General features: G+C 49.0%; 1 protein-coding gene across 1 annotated transcript in view; it reads right to left on the bottom strand.

Moving 5' to 3' along the window:
- Positions 1–15,930, bottom strand: part of CDH4 (cadherin 4) — a gene marked incomplete at both ends in the record, with an annotated part of 544,743 nt that overhangs the window by 133,541 nt on the left and 395,272 nt on the right. The window lies entirely within an intron of this gene.

The following is a 15,930-nucleotide window of genomic DNA, read 5'->3' as shown; positions in this document are numbered from 1 at the left end:
CAGGATGGAGCCCTGATGAGGCCGGGCTGCTTCTCTTTCGCCACGAAGGTCAACCAGCCCGCGTGTCTCCCCGCACGAAGCAACACCGGGGCATCCACCCGGGACCCCTTTCCTTTCAACCAGCGTCCAGCGTCCAGCCCTGTAGGCTCCTGCACCTTCTTCCATGCAGAGTGACCAAGACCCACTCACAGAGTCTCACCTGACCCTCTCGGTGGCCCCGATGTTGGGGAAGGAGGTGGCTCGTCCCAGCCACGGAAACACGACCAATGTAGGGCCTGGGGCCCCTGGGTTACGAATTTCATGGGTCTGTACTCAAAATGGAACACTTGGGGAATGACATGCCACGTCTGCATTGTAGACTAACACTGCTTATGCTGGAACAAGGGTAGACGAGATTCATTCCCCAAATGTCAGTGTTGTTTACGACCCTCTCCCCTGTCTCTGATTCCCCAGCCTTCCTGTTTTCATTGCTTCCTTAGAGTTTTGGGTTAAACATGCTTCAATAAGGGAAATAGCATCCTTCCACTCCTCAACTCTCCCAAATGTCAAACCCAGTACTGATTTTCACTAAGGATAATTAGATTTCATAAAAAAAAAAAGAGGCACCAAAATCTATACAGATTGTCCATTTCTCTCCCTTCGCTTCCCTTTCAATATACATTTGAAAAATGGTACTTTTTGTTTGCCTGCAAGCATGTATATTTAAAACATTTAACTAGGGTTCTGTCTGCAGCCTTCTGCCTGGTTTCCATGGTAGCTAAGGACCGACAGACTAAAACGGTATTTAACAAACACAAAATAAAACAACAGAAAGATATCTCCGTTCTGTAACAAACAGAGCATGGGAGCCATTCTAAACAAACATTTGCATGAGTTTGGTTCTGAAAAGGCACTTAGTGGATTTTTTTTTTACATCCACGACCCTATAGGGAAGAAAAATGCCGTATCTATGCCCCGTAAAGCACTACGGTATTTCTTACTTGCGATCTCGTCTAAGAAGGGGAGATTGTTTTGAAAATTCCCGTAGAAATCATACAAAGAAAGTTTTCCTGAATGAAATAGCATGATTATTTCTTGTGCATCTATATTTGGAAGGACAGTCTTAAGCAAACACTCCTGTACACGCTGCTTGCTGTGTGCGGGGCAGGGGGCAGGGAGTTCCGAACCCAGCCCCCTCCCGCCTGCTCACTCACGCCCGTGACAGCCCAGGAAGGCAGGGGCTGGCACGGTGCTCACTCACACCTGGGCAGAGGTCTGGGGACTGGCCCAGGCTCACGGGGCTGGGTTCGGAACTCAGGCTACTCCCTCGGCCCCGCCCTGCTCCTCGGCTTGGACGGGGGCGCCCTGACATGGAGGGGAGATGCTGCCTGTGCTTTGCGACCCTGGCGCCCAGTGCCCCCGTGTCCTAGGCAGATGGGCCAGGGACTCAGGGTGGGAGCAGCCCGGGGGGAACAGCTGAGACGCAGCTCTTTAGGCAACTTGCATCCGTCACCATCATCCCGAGGGAAGGCTTCACGTACTTCAGTAGTGTCAAAGCCACACTTCTTTTAACAGACGCTCAGAGCACACCCCTTGCCCTCTTCAGCCTTGTGTCCACCCAGAAATGAAGACACAAGACAATGCGCCCATCCGTGCAGCCCAGGGAGCAGGCAGGATGCAGGTGTAATGGATGGGAGCACAGCGGAGGACATGTTTGCTTTACGGGCCACGGTAAGGAAGTTGGGGGGATGCCCGAATGTTCAGACAAGTCTGCCCCACCGTGTGTGTGGTGTGTGTGTGTGTGTGTGTGTGTGTGTGTGTGTGTGTGTGTGTGTCACCTCCACGAGCCCGGCCAGGCTGCTCGGCCATCCTCGCCCCCCTCCCCACCCCACACGGCAAGGACCCCCAGCGCCCGAGCAGTTCCGCCTGCCCCCAACTCCTCCCGCTGACACAAGCCAAGCTGTCTCCAGGCATCTCCTGCGAGTACCCTGGCTGGTAACTGGCTCTGGAGAATCCAGAAAATTATGTTTTGCTAGGAACAAAGTAAATGAAATTACTCTGTAGTTTACAGAAAAAAAATACAATCACAGTAAAAAAAAAAAATTAAACTAGCAAGTTAGGCCAGAATGTATGACTTTTTCCTGGAGTTGTTTGCAGCGGGACCAAGTGGCATCACTCATATTGGTGTCAATTAGTGAGAAAAATGGTCAGTTTTGTTGGTGTGGGTGGTCCTGGAAGGCTTTGGTCAGGAGGAAGGTTAGCGTGTGACAGGCAGTGAGGGAGGGTCTCTCTCCTCTCCTTTTTGTACTCACATCACAGTGCTCGCTTTGCTGCAGGAGAGCACTGCTGGGGGCGGGACAGGTCCTGCAGAAGTGACGCGACATCACCCCCATAGGGACATGGGGGCAAAGTGGTGGATCTGGTGGGGTGGGCATGGCCTCGTGCTCTCTGAGGCTTTTGTTTTGTTTCAGGAAAAGGAGAAGCTGAGAGAGGGGAGATTCTAGGATCCAGGCAGGGGTACTGGGTGGCGGGACCTCCCAGGGCAGGGAGGGGACAGTGGCCAGAGCACAGCGGTGAGGGGTGATGGACCCCACGGGGTGGGAGACGGAGCTGGGCCGGCCCCTGGGGGCCTCCCCCCCACTTAGCAAACCAGCCCTGCAGAGACAAGCAGGAAGCAGGCTGAGTGCTGTGCTGGCCGACCCGGGGCTGCAGCAGAAGGAGCCACCCTCCCACCCGCTTTCAGCCCTCCCTGGGGTCCTGACACACCCTAAAATAGACTCAGAGCCTGACCAAGGGCCGCCTGGCCAGGGACCTGCCCGGCCACCTGCCCCCGCTTGCGATGCTCCCTCTGTGGGAAAGATGGCTTCTCTCATCTCGGGTCTCGACTCAGATGTCACCCTCCTGACCCCCAGGACACAGCGCAGCCTCTACCCTCTCCCGGCCCAGCCCCTCGCCAGCCACCCCACCCCGTGGCTGCTGCTCAGTGGTCAGGCCTGTCGCCGCCCTCGTGGGACCATTCCCGGTGATGCCGTTTGCATCTCAGAACATTACCAAGTGTCCGGCGGGGACATGCAAACCGTCTTCACTCACCCAGTGACCAAGGGAGCGACTTGGGATCTTTCTGACTCACGGGGCTCAGAGTCCTTCGAGCACGCCCGCCGCTCGCTTGCCCCCTCGGGCTCTCGCTCCTCGGCCCACAGGAACGAGACAGGGCAGGATCGTGCGGTCCGTTCCTCTCCCCTGGCCTGCGTGTCCGAGGCTTCCCTGCCTGGCAGTGGCCCCTCTTTCTCGTGCCCTTTGCTCCCCCGAGCCGTGGGAGTCAGTGAGCCACCCATCATCTTCATTCCCTCGTCCGCCTCAAATCTCCGTGAGACGGTGCCCAGGCTGCAACACCGCTCCCCGCCACCCCCTGGGACAGGCCAGGGAAAGTGACCAATGACCGTGATGCTTTTCTCCCTGGGCTGTGGGACCCTGGGCACCTTTCCTCTGCAAAATGAAAGGTGGACCCCGACACTCGCTCAAGGCCGTCTGCAGCCTGAAACAGCCCGAGCTGGACCTCCTCCACCTGCGGACCCCAGGGTGGCTCTCCACAACTGCAGAAAACGCACCTTCCAGCAATTAGAAATCACTCACGCCTTCACGCTGGCAGAGTTAAACGCTGCAGTCTTCTGGGGAGCTCTGCGCATCCGCTGAGATCTACTACTGATCGCCTGTCGCCGGGGCGGGCCGCCGGGCTGTGGTCATGACCACAGACTCTGGACAGGGACCAGCCTCCTTCCCGGCAGTTGTACGGTCTCTGCCGTGGAGAAGGAAACACCTGTTTCTCCCGCCATCCCCCAGGCAGTCAAGCCCGCGCCTGAAGCAGGCCGGCGTCGGCAGCACCATCTGAACTTGCAGGAGCGAGGAGCTCATCATCACTCACTAACGCAGCTGCCACCCTCCGGGGGAAAAGAGGCGCGTAGACGGCTGTCTGCAAGCTCGCTGACCACACCGTTGTCTGTTTTCTGGGAGTTGCTGTTTCTCAGTCACATTGAGGCCGTCTTTTGGAAAAGCATAAAAGGACCGTCTTGCTACTTTCTGAAGGTGTGCACTCTGTCACTCAGCTCCACCTAATGACCTTCAGGTGCCTTCCCAAGGTGACGCCTGGCGTGGAAAGCCCCACGCGCCCCCTTTGGTTAAAACCCTGAGTCGGCAGTGTAGGGGTTCAGGCGCGGGCACTAGCCCTCTGGCGCTCATGGAAAGCGGGTGATGCTGGGATGCAGGGTCGCTCATGGGCCAGACTTTCCTTAGCGGCTGCACCTCCAGGGTGTTGCAGGAATTGCTTCTCAACCAGGCCCTCTCCATTCCATTGTCTTGTAACCCACCTGGGCATCCATGATACCAAGATGGGCTCTGCCCACTCGCAGGGGGCAGACTGTGGGGATGGGGGTGATGGACCCCAGGGGCTTAAAGAATCGGGGTCTTGGCAAGACTTGTCCTTGCCGGTCCTGGAGACCCAAGCAGAGGCGAGGAGAGGACTTGAGGCATCAGGAACACTGGGTTGGATGCCCGGCTCCGGACCCACATCCCACCTTTGGGAGGCTGCCTTGGGTCTGTCGGCACAGCCCCAGGGTTGGGCGTCCACCTCAGCTGGAAGGCACTGGCCACACCCCTGGTGACTGAGTGTCCTGGTGTCACCGAATCAAAGCACCACAGACTGGGGCGCTTCCACAGTGGACGTTCATGTCTCAGTTCTGGAGGCCACAGGCCAAGGCGCAGGCGTGGCGGGGCTGTCCCTCCCGAGGGCCAAGCAGATCTGGCCCAGCCCCTCTCCTAGATTCTGGTGGCTGCCGGCAGTCTTCCGGGTTCCTCGGCTCGTAGAAGCAGCACCTCGATCCCTGTCTTCATCTGCACACGAAGTTCTGTCCGTGAGCGTGTCTGCGTCCAAATTCCCCTCTTAATAAGTTCACTTGTCATGTTGGATTAGGGTCCGTCTGCCCTAGGGACCTCACCTGAACTAACCACATCTGAAAACCCAGTCCCATTCTGAGGTTCTGTGGGTTTGGACTTCAACACAGGAACTCTGGGGGGCAAAGTTCAGCCCATCCACCCGTGGAGGCCAAGACCCCAAGGAAAGAAGGCGCTTCAGCGTCTGGGCCTGGTCCGGCTGCTGGGTAACGCTCAGCTGAGTTTATCTTTCATAGATGCTGACACACTCTAAGACCCAATATTAGTTTCATAAACAACAGTTTCTTTCTTGCAAACTATACCCACAGGTCCCATCGACAATTCCAAGCGCTACCGCCGCCAGTCAGATGACAACGGCGCGAGGAATTTTATCTTCGGTATTTACTGTTGGGCTGGAATATTGCGCTCATTCCTCGGGGGCGATTCAGCACTCCCGTGGGAAATACGTGACTTAATTAAATTTTCTAATTGAATTGCTATCAGCTTTCCTGCAAGACTGCACACAAAAAAGTTCTTCCAGATTCCAGCCCTGCTTGTATTACCCACAAAAAGACCGCCTTTAAATTGTTGCTAAGAAAGGAAAGGAAAAGGGGAGAAGTTGCCAAATTTTTATGGTTCACCTAACTGGAAAGCTGTCAGTTTTGCTGGCTCCACAGTCGCTGGAATAACGGACAAGGGAGACTGCGCTTGACAGGACCTCGACACGGGAGAGGTGGAATTTATGGAACCGGGAAATTAGGGGGTCCCCTCGCGCCCTCCTCCAGGGATTGGCTTCAAGGCTCCTTTTGCTAAAAGCTTCTCGGGACTTTTAACACTGCAAATGGCTCCTTTGAAGGAGGCCCTTGTGTTTCTAGAAACTTCTGCTAACAGAACTCCCGCTGGCGACGTTCTCGTTGAACACCCCACCTTTCCAAACCCAGCCAGGAAGCCCTCTGCATGCATTAAAAAATGTTTGAAAATTGTGAATTATAAACAACATGCAGGAAAGTGCTTGAAACGTCAGTGAACAGACACACTAATGATCACAGAATGAACACCTGCCCCCAGGACCCCTCACGTCCCTCAGGCCCCCACCAGGGCCACCTCCTCTCGCCTCCCACAGCGGTCCCCTGCGTGGCTGTACACGCACTCTGAGCTGTCCACGTCTGGACTCACAGTCTGCACTTTCCTGCCTGGGTGCCCGCCCTCTTTCCCTCGATACGTGTCTGGGAGATTTACCCATCCTGCTGCTTTGTTCATTTGTGCTGCTATATAGCAATTCCCTGTATGAATCCACCACCAGGTACTTATCCAACGCAATGAGGATGAGCGTTTGGGTCCCTTTCAGGTTTATCGAATTCTGGTGCAGAGCTGACGGCACGGATGTGTGCACACTTCCGTTGGGCTTGTGCCTAAAACCAGCAGCGCGATACAAAATGCACATTTGCCCTTTGCCCTCTATTCCCGACACAGAGCTCTCAAAACCAATCCCTGCAGTGATGGGCTGACAGAAGTATTTTACCCAGAGCTCCTAGGCCCCTAGGAATTTCCTGGGCAAGAGAGCATCTTTTGTTCTAGTGAGGTGACTCTGGGTGGGCTCCTGGAGGGGGCTGGCCACCAGAAAGCCTAAAGCCATGATTAGAAGCTTGGAGCTCTCAGACCCACACCCCATCCTCTGGGGAGAGGGGAGGGGCTGGAGGTCGAGTTAATCGATCACGCCTACGTGACGAAACCCCCATAACAATCCCTAAACTCTGGGGTGTGGAGAGCTTCGAGGTTGGTGAACACGTCCACGTGCCAGGAGGGTGGTGCACCCCCTCGCCACAGGGATAGAAGCGCCTGCACTTGAGGTCCTTCCAGACTTCGCCCTAAGTAACTCTTCATCTGATGCTCCTCTGGTTCCTTTATAATATCCTTCATGGTAAACCAGGGATAGTAAGTGAGTGTTGCCCCGAGTTCCGTAACCCATCGTAGCAAATTACTGAACTGAGGCGGGGGTCGTGGGAACCGAGCCGGGCGGAAGCGAGTAACCTGGAGACCCACCACTTGTAACTGACGCCCGAAGGGGGGTGGGCTTTTGGGACTGAACCCTGAGCGTGCGGGGTCTGCGCTGACTCCGGGCTGCGAGTGTCAGAACTGAATGAAATTAGAGAACACCCAGTTGGTGTCCACGGAAAGTCAGAGAACTGGCTGGGGTGGAAAACCTACCCCTTTGGTGTCAGAAGTGTGAGAAGAGGAATGGTTTTCCTTTCAACCAGGCAAACGTATATTCAGCTTCCAATGAAAACGCCCGTTGTTGCTAGAGAGGCTGCACCATTGTGCACGCCCACGGAGAGCACGTGGTAACTCCAGGTTCTGCACCTTCTCACCAATACTTGGTACCTCCAGTCTTTCTAAGGTTAGCCATCCTGGTGGATTTTCGCCTTTAATCTGCCTTGCCCTGCTGATCCACACACGGGCTCTTGTCTTTGGGGGACAGCCTGTGTTCTTTTTTCTTCTGTCATTAGGTTATCTGTCTTTCTGTAGTGATTTGAGGCTCTCTTTATATATTCTGGACGTGCCTCCTTTGTCAGACATTAAGGGTCACAAATATCCTCTCTCCAGCTCTGGCTTATCTTTTCACTTTCTTAAGTATGGGCTCTGATGAGTACATTCTTATTTGTAACCAGGTCCAGTCATCGACCTGCCCTGGATACCCCGTGCTTCGTGGGTTGTGTATAAGGAAGCTTTCCCCACACATCACTCCCTATAGTCTCTTCCATTTGGTTTGTCTTGAACACTTAGAATTACAGTCCACCTGGAACTGACCTGGGGTGTGGAGTGTGGTACAGAGTCACTTCACGTTTTCCCCTTAAGGGTACCCGACTGGCCCAGCATCACGTATTGAAGAGATAGTCCTTACCCACTATTCTAAGCAGGGCCTAGCAGGCTTTTTGTTAAAGGGTCAGAGAGTTAAATATTTTAGGCTTTGTAGGCCAAGAAGCAAAGTCGAGGATATTAATACAGGCACTTATACAACCATTTAAAAATACAGAAACCATTCTTAGCTTTCAGGCCATCAAAAGGCAGGTGGCAGGTCAGACGCGACCCGTGGGCTGAAGCTTTCTGGCCTTTGCCATCTGGTGCCACTCAAATCAAGTGTCGGCGCCGTGTGCATCTGACAAGGTTCATCCAGTCGTGTATGTGAAGTGGGTGAACTGTGGTGAATAAAAGTTAAACCTCCATGAAGACGATTTTTTAAAACATTAAGTATTTTTTCTGGGCTTGCTATTCTGTTCCATTTGTTTTGCTCTCAAACGACACCATTTAGTTACTGTAGTTCAGTGGTTCTCCGATGGGGCGGTTTTGCCCCTGGGGAGCATTTGGCAATGACTGGAGACAGCTTTGGGTGCAAGCGGGGTTGCTGGGGCGCTGCTGGCATCTAGCGGGTGGGGGTCGGGGATGCTGCTGAACACCCTGCAGTGCACAGGGCGGCCCACGTTGGGCCCCACACGCCAGTAGCGGTGTGCTTTACTTGTAGTCTTGATGTCTGAACCACCAGGTCCTCGCATCTTTGTGTCCTTCTAGGTTATTCTTGGCCCCTTGTATTTCTATTTAAAAATTTAAAGTCAGCTCTTAACCCTTCTATAGACAAGCAAAGAAAAAACATGCTGGGACTTTTGTTGGGATTGTGTTGAATCTATGGAAACCTTTGGGTAGAACTGACACCCTCACAACTTTGAGTCTCTTATGTTATGAGCAGGGCACATCCCTCTATTTTTAAAGATCTTCTTTAAATGTTCTCAGTAATATGTAAGGGTCTTGAAAATTTTTTGTTAGGTTTATAATTTTTTTTTTTTTTTTGCGGTACGCAGGCCTCTCACTGTTGTGGCCTCTCCCGTTGCGGAGCACAGGCTCCGGACGCGCAGGCTCAGCGGCCATGGCTCACGGGCCCAGCCACTCCGCGGCATGTGGGATCTTCCCGGACCAAGGCACGAACCTGCGTCCCCTGCATCGGCAGGCAGACTCTCAACCACTGCGCCACCAGGGAAGCCCTAACTATAATTTTTCATGCTATTGTAATTGGTATCTGGTTCAGATTTTATTTTCTAACTATTTACTCCTGGTCCGTAGAGGTGCAATTGCTTTATATCCAGCGCCTTTGCTAAACTAACATCATTCATTAATTCCAGTTACTTATCTACAGATTATTTCGGATTTTCTCCATTCACAATTATATAAGCTACACATAACGCTAGTTCTATTTATTCCTATTTCTTTTTCTTGCCTCACCTCACTGGCTTGAAGCTCTGGCGTGTAATGTAAGAGTGTCCTTGTCCTATTTCTGATGTCAAGGAAGGCTTCGAATATTCCGACTGTAGACTGAATGTTTGCTGTGGACACGCTTTGTGAGATTAAGAATGGTCTCTTCTTTTCCTAACTTGTTGAATATTTTCATCCTGAATGAAGTTAAATTTAACAGTCAGTATTCAGATGATCATGTGATGTTTACTCTTTATTCTGTGTTGACCTACTTGGAGTAACTTTTAAGTGTTAAAGCAAATCTCGCATTCTTGGAACAGACGAATGCGGCCATTATATATCCCACGTGAACATGGCTGAATTTGAGTGTGTTAATATTTTGCTTTGGCTTTTTCCCATCTACTTATGAGTGGACTGGCACGTAATGACCCTTTCTCTCACTGTTCTTTCAAGGTTCGTGCTGGCTTTGGGCAAGGTTCTTGCTGGTTTCAGCATGGTGCCCATTTGGTTGGGGAAGTGACCCCTCTTGTAAGATGAGTTTTAACTCCTTACAGCTTGGTTACAACTTACCAGTGGAGCCATCCTGGTGCGGGTATTTTTTTGTGATAAAAACTTGAATTAAAATTTTGTTCATAATAATAAAACAGTTCAGATTTTCCTTTCATGTTAGTTTTGGTAAATTTTATATTCTAGAATGTTATCCATTTCACGTATATTTTCAAATATATTGCTATAAATTGTACATAATGCCCGCAAATGACCTTTCTAATGTCTGTGCGATTGGTCACGACGTCCTCTTTCCATTCCAGATAGAGATTATTTGCAGGGTTTTTTTCTTACTGAGTCTACAGTTCAGTAGAGAACCAACTTTTGTCTTTGTTGATTCTATTATTTTCTGTTTCATTATCTTCTCCTTTGTGTGGAAACACAAAGTGTTTCATTTCTTGTTCTTTTTATAATCTCTTGAGATGAACGGTAACATCACTGATTTTCGGCCTTTTTATCTTCTAACGTACGTAGGTAAGCCTATGCGTTTCTATCTGGTGTGGCTTCAGCTACATCCAGCTAGTTTCATTACTCAGTTCAGAATATTCCCTCATTTCCACGTGATTTCTTTTCTACCCGAGGGTTAATAAGAAGGCACTTACTTAACTTCCAAATCTATGGGGTTTTTTCAGTTATTTTCTTTGTTATCGATTTCTAGCTTAATTGCTCTGAGGTAAGAACACAAACTATGTTTGATTCTAAACTTTGGAAGCGTGTTGAATTTTGCTTGAAGGCTCAGCCTATGGCTAAATTTGGTAAAAGTTCTGAGTACACTTGAAAAGAATCTGTATTTAGCAGCGGTCGGTTTCTGTGTTTTATGTACATCTCACTAAGGTCAGACTTCTTAACTCTGTGCTCCAAATCTTCTATTTCCTTTCTGATATTTTGTCTGCTTGTTCTGTTACTTACTCAGAGATAGCTGTTAAAATTTACCATTGATTGTATACTTATTTATTTCTCCTTTTAGTTCTATCAATTTTTGCTCAAATATTTTGAAGTCATATTACAAGTGCACACAAATTTGATTCTTATAGTAACAGAGCCCTCGTCACCAACTTCCTTTTCATTAGTATTTGCATGGTATTTCCCTCCCTATGCTTTTACTTTCAACTTTCTCTATCCTTATACTTTTTTTTTTTCAACATCTTTATTGGAGTATAATTGCTTTACAATGGTGTGTTAGTTTCTGCTTTATAACAAAGTGAATCAGCTATACATAGACATATATCCCCATAGCTCTTCCCTCTTGTGTCTCCCTCCCTCCCACCCCTCTAGGTGGTCACAAAGCACAGAGCTGATCTCCCTGTGCTATGCAGCTGCTTCCCACGAGCTATCGGTTTTACATTTGGTAGTGTATATATGTCCACGCCACTCTCTCACTTTGTCCCAGCTTACCCTTGCCCCTCCCTGTGTCCTCAAGTCCATTCTCTAGTAGGTCTGCGTCTTTATTCCCATCCTGTCCCTAGGTTCTTCATGACCATTTTTTTTTTTAAGATTCCATATATGTGTTAGCATACGGTATTTGTTTTTTATCCTTATACTTTTTAGATGTACCTTTTGTAAGCTGCATATAGTTGGATTTTTTAAAATATAACCTGTCAATTTTCTTTTAATTATGAATGAATCTATTTTCAATTATTATAATTAATAATATATTTGTAAATCTACCATCCTACTCAAAGACAAATATCTCACCTATTCTATAATTTCACTTTTCTTTCCTTGCATTTTTTTGGATTGATAAGTTTTATTATTCTATTTTCCATCTATTATGTTAGAACTTAACCCTATGACTATTTTTTATTGTTTAAGAAGCATGTTTATTTGAAAATTCACATTGATTACCGGGGAAAATGACAAATTATGTTATTTAAGGGTGTTTTAAAAAATACTGCCTAAATATGAAGACTAAACAGGTGACAATAAACAAGAAATACATCTAGAATGGAGGGAGAATTTAGCTGTCCCCTGCCCAGCGCTGTGTTACTAATACCAAATTATCCAGCTATAGCTTAAGATCTTCATATACGGTAGTGTTAGAATTATATGAAAATTCCAAGAGAAATAAATATCTGTTTTTATAATAGATACATTTTTATCAATTTAGTGCTCATTTAGACACTATGTAGACTTTAGGTAACTCCTGAAGTTAAGATTTACTTTGGGACCTAGACTATGGTCAGTCGTGGTCAGTGTTTCATATGCACCTTAAAGTAAGGCATCCATCACTATGGCTCTTAATGATGTGTCTCATCCAAGTATAATATTAGTTTGATATTTCCATCGTCTTCCAGGACAACACAAGCATCCTAGATCCCTTTGACTCCATTTATCCTTTCTCAAAATCTATGCCATTCTTGTCATGAATTTGAGTCATCTTCTTTACATCCCACAAAACATCACCCTGTAATTATACACTGGTATTTTCCCATCTACTTAATCTTCTCATTCTTGGTTTTCTACTTCAAATCATCTTATTTTTGCCTGAAGAACACAACTTGTGACAGATTCTTTCAGTTTTTATTTGTTTAAAAATGTCTTTATTCACCTTTACTCCGTGAAGGACATTTTACTGAATAATAGAATTCTATTTTCTTTAGCACTTTAAAAAATACCATTCCATTGTCTTCTAACCTCCATAGTTCCTGTTGAGAAGTCAGTTTTACATCGAATTATTCCTCTTTCAAAGAAGCTCTGTCTTTTCTATTTGCTTCCAAGATTTTCTCCTTGACTTTTGCTTTCAACTATTTTACCTTAAAATGCCTAGTGTGGACTGTGTCCTCCCAAAATTCTTTTGTTGAAACCCTATCTCCCAATGGGATGATATTAGGAGGTGAGGCCTTTCGGGGGTGATTAGGATTAAGGGAGGTCATCAGGATGGAGTCTCCATAACAGGATTAGTGTCCTTACAGGAGTTGTGAGTGAGCTGGCCTCCTGTCTTTGCTCTCTGCCATGTGAGGATATAAGTCTGAAGGCAGCAATCTGGAAGAGGGCCCTCATGGGAACTTGACCCTGTGCCACTCTGATTCAGACCTCCAGCCTCCAGAAGAGTGAGAAATGAATTTCTATTGTGTGTAAGCCCCCCAGTCCATGGTATTTTGCTATAGCCTATTGAATGGACTAAGCAAGTGTCTACGTGCAGTTTTCTTTATATTTATCCTGTTTAGAGTTCACAGGGCTTTTTGAATCTATGCCTGGATGTCTGTTGCCAGTTTTGGAATATTTTCTGCCGATATTTTTTCATATATTACTTTTGCTCCATTTTATCTCTCCCTCTCATATTCCAAAATACTCATGTTAGAACTTCTTACCATTTTCCCAATATCTCTTACTCTTTCCTTTGTGTTTTCTCTCTGGATATCTCCTTACACTTTGACCTGAATATTTCTTCTGATGTTTTTTGCTTCATTAATCTTCTCTTCAGCTGTGTCTAATCTGCAGATAAATCTGTCCGTTGAGCTCTTAATTTTGTTTGTTATATTTTTCGGTCCTAAACTGCCCAATTAATTCTTCTTTAATCTTCCAATCCTTTGTCAAAATCTTGCATTTAATGTGCTCAAAGACAGTGAGCATAATTATGATAAAATCTGTGTCTGATAACTCTATTACCTGGAGCCCTGTGGGTCTTTGATTATCAGCTGCTCCTCCTCTTGATTTTTATTTACCTTGTTTTGTCCCTCCAGTCATTTTCAGTTGAGTGCTGGACATTGTATATAAAAGGAGATGTAATCTGAGGTCTGGTATATGATACCTTCCACTGGAGAAGAGTTACGTTTGCTTCTGGCAGGCGACCAAGGACACCAGCAATCTGGCATCACCTTAACCCATTTACACAGAGTGACATTATTCAAAGGTTGGCACTGGTCTCTGTAAGGGCACATCAACTGAGTGACCCGGTGTCCCACACAGACCCTCCTCCCTGTCCCCCTGGCACCACCCTGGTGAGGGCCCCGTGGCCATGATGAGCACGTGACGCAGAGGGCTGGGACCATGCCAACGACAGCAGTAAGGGCAACTCTGTTTTGCCTCTTTGGGGACAGGGCTCTCACAGAGCCTGCACCCTGCCTGACCTCACATAATCTCACATAATCCTCTCAACAACCCTTGGATAGGATGTAGGTAACACAGCTGTCCCATTTTCGAGAGCAGTAAACCTCAGAGAGGTTGTATGCTTGTCCTAGAACGTCAGCCAGTAAGCTGGAGAAGCCTTGATTCAAACTGACAATCCAGGCCAGCCAGGCTCCATTACAATGCTGGGCTCAGCTGTCCCTAGAAAGTCGTTTTTGCACTCCTTTCCAGAACATCGGTTCTCCCATGCAGCAAAGAGGTTGCAGTCACATGATTCTGTTTCCCCACCTGTAAAGTGGGGACAGTGGCAGCGCCCACTTCTGGAGATGTTGTGAGGATCAATGTGGACGCACTTAGGGCAGCGTCTAGGTGGGGTCCTAGAAAGTCAGGGCAGGGCTCTTTGGATTTGAAGAAGGAGGAAGCAGAGAGCCATCAGCAACGAAGGGGACATGAAATAAACAGGGAAGGACTGGGTCAGGTGGGCTGCAGAGACTCTGCCCACCACCTACAGGGTCATGTTTCACGTGCTCGGGGTGTAACCCCACAAAGTCAGCCCCAAGGATGCTCTGGGCCTGGGATGTGGGATCTGCAGATCGGGTGCTTCTCGGGCCTGCCTGCTGTGGGGTTGGAGGTGCACGTGTCCTAAGGACTAACTGCAGTCACGCTTTCTGGAGGATTCGGGGATTAACTGCATCAGAAATGCTTCATTAACATGCCTGACAAAAGGTGTCATTATTTTTATCTTCTTTTTACTTTTTTAAAGATTTTTTTTTGATGTGGACCATCCTCAGAGTCTTTACTGAATTTGTTACAGTATTGCTTCTGTATTATGTCTTGGTCTCTTGGCCGCGAGGCATGTGGGATCCTAGCTCCCCAACCAGGGATCAAACCCACACCCCCTGCGTTGAAAGGCAAAGTCTCAAGCACTGGACCGCCAGGGAAGTCCCTATATTTTTAATTAATGCCTTTTATCTGAGGCCATCCACGGGCGTTAGGGAGCCCTACTCCTTGCCCACAAGGCGCAGTTTTTGCATCACAGTCAGGGATGTAAGCCTTCCCACTGCTGTCCCTGGCCTGGCTGCCGACAGGGAGGGGCCCCTGTGTGGGCCACGCTGCCCTCTCACCAGGGTGTGATTTGTCATGGCCATTCGGGAAGGAATGGAAAACCACATCCATCTGTCTCAGGGTTTTCAACGTCCCCAAGGTGAGGCTCACGATCTGGGGGGCGCCCGTTAGAAGCGCGTTTCAACACCTGGTTCAGCACACCCGCGAGGGCGCTCAGGACGTCCTTCCCGACGGGGTCACTCACCACCAAGATAAGGCTATCCACCGAGTCACCACTTTCCCTTTTCTCACCAAAACCACCTCTGTGTTGTTTAACAAGACACATGAAACACAGCCCCTGTTTACCAAAGTGGGTTCCTCGGAACACCTGCCTTGTAAGATGTCCCATTAAGAAGGTTCCTTGGTCAAACAGGTTTGGGGAAACTTGCAGACTGTCTCCCACTGAGGTTCACTGAGCCCTTTAGTCCTGTGAGGTTCTGGGCAAATTTGCAGAAAGGGATCTGGTCAACTTGGTCTAACCCTCTACTTCCCTCGAACCCTTTTCCGAGGGAATACCCACAAACGCTGTCCCCGATGGCCTGTCCTGCTTTAACCGGTGTGTTTCTTTTGCTGGTGAACCGCACACACATCATAACACTGATGACCTGAGGCCTCCTGTTGACTGTAAGGGTGTCTCCCTTCCCACGGGTCCACCCTTCATGTAGGTGGACGTGTGTAGCTGGACCCGTCATGCAGGTCAGCTGGGCAGCAACTTCTCTGCTGACCGGGGAGCCCTCACGCGGAGGCCAACGCAGCTGCCAAAACACGGGACGGGCAGAGGTAAGCAGACCTGGTCCCCCTCAGGCACGGGAAACCTAATGTGGGGATTTCTGGGGGCTGAGGGGTCTGGTCCTGGATTCCTGGGGCCTGTGGGGCTGAGAGGCCTTTCAGGACCAGGGGAAGTGAATTCACCCCTCCTGTCCGGTCAACAGGGCCACGCAACCGAGTCAGAGGTGAAGCTGGAGGGAGGGCTGCGGAGGCCGGTGACAGTGGCTGGTGTGTGTCTACGTGAAGGGTGCCATCCCTTCCCCTCCCTCCCCCTCCCCCCTCCCCCTCCTTCCCCCT

The sequence above is a fragment of the Grampus griseus genome (assembly GCF_964374135.1).
Source record: "Grampus griseus genome assembly, chromosome: 14".
NCBI lineage: Eukaryota > Metazoa > Chordata > Mammalia > Artiodactyla > Delphinidae > Grampus > Grampus griseus.
This window is presented reverse-complemented; position numbering and strand designations above follow the sequence as displayed.